The sequence below is a fragment of the Accipiter gentilis genome, chromosome 13 (genome assembly GCF_929443795.1).
Source record: "Accipiter gentilis chromosome 13, bAccGen1.1, whole genome shotgun sequence".
In the NCBI taxonomy this organism is placed as follows: Eukaryota; Metazoa; Chordata; class Aves; order Accipitriformes; family Accipitridae; genus Astur; species Astur gentilis.
Window position 1 is genome coordinate 2,944,879 of NC_064892.1, and position 6,195 is coordinate 2,951,073.

Consider the following 6,195-nt stretch of genomic DNA (forward strand, 5'->3'; position numbering starts at 1 on the left):
GGAAGCATCGGCAGCGGCCGAACCTCCCCGGCTTCTCCCCACTGGGGCGGTTAAGTGCTGCTGTCAGTGGGGTGTCCGGAGAGACAGCAGGCGGGTTCTGTGGCACACCGGGTCTGCGTGGTGTTCACAGAGAGGAGAGCGAGCCTGCGTGGCCCGGCATCCCCCGGGCCGTGCCTTACTGCACAATAATAAAACTTAGTGTGTTCAAAACACAGCCTTAAGCTGACGGACAGCGGCACCAATACTCCACAACAGCGCTTGCAGTATTTACATACCAGCTGTTCCACAGATAGGTCAAAAGAGTTTTTTCTAAAAGCCCCCGTGGCAAGGTATTTCGTCAGAGATCACATTTTCTTCCACTGTCAGCGTATAAGACTCATATAAATTAGGATACTCTATTACTTAGCTGACTGAGGATGCCATCACTGAGCGGAACTTTGTTTTTCTGGTGTTCACCTGCTGGAAAATAAGCACACGTGCCGGCTTGCGCTCCAAGCACCTCGCTGTCGCTCTGCCGGCTGGATATTGTCAAACGCTGGCATCCAAATACCGCAGCCTTCCAAAAAGCGAACCTGGCAGGCCAGCTCGGATGTACCCACCCAAATTCCCAGCCCAGGCATTGTTATCGTAAAATGTAACTGTTAAGGCCAGAAGCGGAGAAGTTCAGCTGTAGGCGAGCTGAAAAAGACAGCGTTATTTGTCTAAACTACTACCTTGCCTGAAAAATGTCGAGCTAAAGTGAGATGAGGAAGCCTGAAGCTGAGTGAAAGGCGCCAGCGCAGCCTGCGTGAGTTGTACGCCTTTCACTGGGAGCAGGCGGTGTTGAGGCAGCGGCTCCTCAAGCTGTAGCTCCCATTTGGGGAGTCCAGCAGGCAAGGGGAAAGCCAGTGCTTCAGAGTAATACCAGATTGACTTATCTTGGGTGGAGATCACACTATTCCAATTAATATATAAATGAGATGCTTAGCAAAAGAGAAGATTTGTTACCCTGAAGCAGTTACAACCCCAGCCCCAATTCAGAGCACAGGAATGCAAGGAAGAAGAAAGAGAGTTAAGAAAAACTTCATGTTAATTTTCTAGTTTTTTTCTTCTTCATTGCTTTCTTTCCTATACTTAATGGACGCTTACCTGCTCTGGTATAGTTTATATTTTTGGTGGTGGTCTGCTTCTTTCTGGGTGTGATTTTTGAATTATCTCCTTTTTTTTTTAAATTGTAGTGGCCCAAGTGTTGCTAATATGTCAAAGGCTAGGAACTTTGGATATAAATATACATATTAGATTCCAACTCATGGGTATATTTTTTATGATGGATAAATTCTGGTGTTATGAATTTCTGCATATGTAATGAAATCTGTTGTTTTAAGTGTGAAGGAATTGGGCTTTTTTATTTTGCAACATGAGGCAGCTCTGATCTCTAGCAACTCAAAATTAGGTTTCTGTGGTTTTAGGGGGACATTTAAGTAGATCTGGTTGATTTTCAAGTGTGCTGAGTAACTCTTCTGAAATCCAGAAGTATCCACTGCCAGGAGTCATTAAAAATCATAATGCTTTTCTTGACATGCTCAAATATGAATTAAGGCTCTAAGTTTAAGCTCCTGTCTCTGAAAATACTGTTTATAAATATTTTCTGAACTTCTGAGTTAATGTTTTTAATTAAACATCTAAGAAAACATGATTTCTTAAGATGCATGGCATAATTTATCACTTCAACCTTAAATCACTCTTGGAAGTAGAATTTTATTCTGGAAAAAAATATATGGTGCATAATAATCTCAATTTGTCATCAGTTATTAAAATTATGAAAGGCATGTGACCTGACATGTCTCAACAAGAATATATGTTTTGTGTTTTAACAACCTATACTCTGCTGTAAGCACCTCTGACAGATTTGATACGCCAAAGACAGCTGGGTTTGAAGAAACAGTGGCTGTTCATCAAAGAATGACATTACCCCCAATCTAAACTTGGGACCTGTTAACTTTCAGTAGCACATCAGACAATCCCTGTTCTTTTCCTTGGATTATAAATACAGCTTTTCATACCAGAGACTTAGATTTATATGCAATAGGAACAACAGAGATGACCTTTCCCACTAATCTTGTGTCAGAACAGATTTGTTTAGGAAAATGTATAAAAATAATTATAAAAGCATAAAGTAATACAGGTTTTTTTCCTGTATTTCAGTGCAAAATAACTAAAGACTGAAGGGCATGGAGATCAGAAACAGACAATTTTTTTCTTTTCTTAAACTTTTATTAAAAAGACCATCAAAATTTGTTTTGTTTTGTTTTAGGCTGGAGACATACATATTTGTTTTAAAAGTTCAGCTCTTACTCTAAATTAGAAACTTGTCTTTTGACCAAGACCCTTCATTTTTAATTTTCCTGAGGATGTGGATACACAGCAACACGTGCACATATTGTGTGCACAGGTATCAAAAGCACCTTTACTAGTTTTCTGAAAGTGACCAGCAGCAAGCTATTATTTGATAGCCAGTATAGTTTCCTGAGTTAAAAATTAGTGATATCCATAACGCTGGCTAATTTTTAACTATTGTATCATACTTCTTGAGGGTCTGAAAAGATTTTGAGGTCCTCTGTGAAAGAAGTGATGGGCAGGCGATAAGCAGCACCACTATAGCATGCAGAAAAACACAGGATTTTAGCATGGTGTGTGTAAATCCCCATGTCTTCATGATGAGCTGGAGAACTTGGCTGTTTGCATTGGATGACTTTCTCCAGGAAGGGTGAAGGAGCAAGCCAGATGCTCACATTCTGCAGATACAGACGTCGACCACCAGCGAGGTCAGAAACTCTTGGCTGTAGCTTCCCTTGGGACCTTAGGCTAGTCAGAAGGTGAATTACTCAAACCAAACTGAAACCATTTCTATCAGTGGTAATTCTGTCATTCAGTCTGATAAAATGTATTTATTAGGGGATCTGTTCATTTGACATTGATAACAGTGTTGTTGTTTTATTATTGTAGCTTTTCCTGTGGTCTCGGCTTTCTCACTGTGTCTGTCCATCATTAATTAGCCGATTCAGACTGCAGTATATCAGTAACACGCTTACTGTAATGTGTATTTGTTAGATACTGATTTTTATGAAACTGTGACATGTACAAAGAACTGGTGTCTTTTGTAGTGTTATATCGGTCACAAACTCTGGGAGCACAGATAACATCAGGTAACAAATGGACAATGCACAAAAACTTTCCCTTTCAAACTGCATGAGGGTCTTTGGGAACATTTCTGGCTTTGTAATTGTGGTGCTAAATGGAAGGTCCTTGCTTTAATTAAGGAAGGTGTCATCATAATGTGTGCTTCTGGATGGCAACTTTTGGATGCTATACATTTCTCAGGGTCTTTGTTAGGGATTTTGTATTCCCTCATTGTTCTGGATAAATGCAACTGCTTTTGTTTTCCAGTGGCAGCTGTTAGAATTCATTCGTGTGCTGGGATTGCACAGGGGACTGCTGGCAGGAGGTCGCTCTGGCTATTCTCTCCCCTTGGCTAATGGTGAACTGACCCGGCCAGGAGCCAGTGGAACAAACATTTCTGCTCCCACTGCTGCAAGGAAAGAATTAATAGTTTTGGCATGTTCGTACAGTCTTTGAGTGCTGAACTCAATTCCGTGTATGGTTTCACTCTGAAGGTTCACTCTGTTTCTATCTTTTGCTTCTTCAAAAGATTAGCGTGGTTAGGGATGATAAAGAACTTTATTGCCACTGCTAGGATTACCGTTATTGTGAACACTGTGTTAAGATCTGAGACTTTTTAACATTTAATTCTCAGTCTAAAACTGATACCCTCTGCCATCATGTTATCAGTCATCCAAGTGAGTTACTTACCTGGAGATTATTGCTATTTATAAACACAGTGTTACAGCCCCTAAATACGGGAACTCAGTACATTTTGCATCTTGTTGCAAGCTCCTAGGCCATTTTCACTTCCATTAATAAATTGATTCATTCTAAGATGCAGAAAATGACATTGCACCTCTCTTTACCTTTAACACACAGATTCACACAAATTAGAACATGAAGGCCTTTGTTTATCCATAAGTTGTCAGAGCATGGGCAACTGCAGAGTAACCCTGAGGCTCTGCAGATGTCTGTCCTACCTTCCTCAGTTATCATTCCTCCAGGTCATTTCTTTCATTTATGCAGATGTTTGCCTTTTAACCGTGTTCTCCAAAGCATTCCAGCAATCCCGCTCAGCCTGACATTACGTGTACGTTTAAGAAGTACATTATCTACTCTGTAATCCAAGATATTTCTAGACATAGTGAGTTTCAGAAAGGAGCACAAGGAACTCTCTTTGATTGATTCTTCTGTTCTGATAGAATACCACTGGCATCACTGAGAAGTGTTTTCTGGCCTTGTACATATGCTGTTGGAAGTTTAATTTACGTTACAATTCTCTAGTCCGACAGAAGCAGTGGCAAAGTTCACTAAAGCCAACATCTGCTGCTGCTGACAGAATGTGCTACACTGGGATAGGAGGAAAAATAATTTGGTTTGACACAATTTAGCAAATCCATTCTGGATACCGTTCATCTTTAAGTAGATTTCAGTGTACACAAAGAGTGTGTAAATAGTGCCTAGGAACTGAAGTTAAACTGAAAGGTCTGATTATTGGCTTCTCCTTATTTTCCTCTTTTAACTTACACATTGTCATGATTTTACATATGTAACAGAACCTAGTTTGCTACCAGCTATACACTTTTGAATATAAACATCCATACCCATCCATACACACATGCACGCTAAAAGTGTTAGCAAGCAAGGAAACAAATCGGTAAATGTCTGAGGACTGACGGATGTGGCCATGGGTGGCCCCAGGCAGAATTTTTAAAAGTACTGGTACTGCTCAGAGCCATCTTCTGGCTCACAGTGTGCCCAAAGGACAGTTCAGACATCACCTAACTGTGCTTGATGAGTCTTAGGTGGGGGAATGCTTACATGGCTATTGCCGGCTATTTTAAATCCTCCTGGTGCCATGCAAACCTACACTCACTGCTCTGCAAACTAGTGAATTCATCTGGGTGCGTGTGGTCCATACATCAGCGCTTTCAGGAGTTAGCATCTTGCTGCACTTGGTAATCCAAGTAGGTGGGCATTCTTGAAGTCTTGATTTTGGTGCCATAGCTAAAACAAATCTGAGCATATCTGGAGAGATGACATTTGTCTTGGACTCAAGTATCATTGGCACAAATCTCTTTATTTACCAGAACTGCTCCTCTGAGCGCAGGAGGAATCAACTGTAGAGAGATGATGTCCTGCCTTACGGCCCGCCTGTGTTCCCCCAGCTGTGTCGCTAGCTGAAAAGCCTTTCCTTTACCCTTTTCTTGGGTCCTTGTATCCATACTCTCTCAACTGAGCAGAAGCTCCGCACTTTCTGTTTCTGTATACTGTATTTTTTTCAATCATCTCAGCTGTCCTATATTCGCCCTCCTTTCTTTTCCTCAATCTCTCTCCCAAGGAAAGGCCAGCCAGAAACAATGTTGTTCAGGAGCTTCCAATCCCAATCAAGTGTACTGTCACCTCAGTTCTTGCATGTGTGCTCTGCAGTTTTGGCTGTAAAATTTACAAAAGGGATGCGTTGAAACTTGAACATATGATGACCAAACTAAGAACATTCTTTGAATAGGGCTGAAAGACCTGCTTTGACCATGCTGGTTTTTTTTCTTGTGCTGCAGTCAGTCAGCTGGAACTCAGCTGAACTTAATGGATCAGAGCTGTTATAAAATTGTATAGGAATGGCTCTTGCAGCCATTGCAAAGACTTTGATAGGCTGGAAGAGAAGATTTGGGAATGGTGCAGGTAGTAACACATTGTACATGTGACTCATTTAAAATCCAGATTTTAAATAAAGCTGAGCCTCATAAGAGCCTCTCTGATACACCATTAAATGTGTCCTGACCTATTTCTTCTCTGAGCTTCTTGCTACGTGGTTAACCATGTCAGGTATCCTGACCTCCACTTGAAGTTATGGGTTGCATGTTACAAAATCTGCCTTTCTTTTACAAGGACTCGTTTATTGCCAAGTGGAAAATCTTCCACAAGATGCTGCAAGGGCTACAAATTACCAGAGTCCATGTGACAGCCTTTAGCCTCAGACGCGTTTGGCACTTCTTTTCTCAGCACTTGTAAATCAATAGATTATATGGCGCAAATAAGTTTAGAAGAAAGATG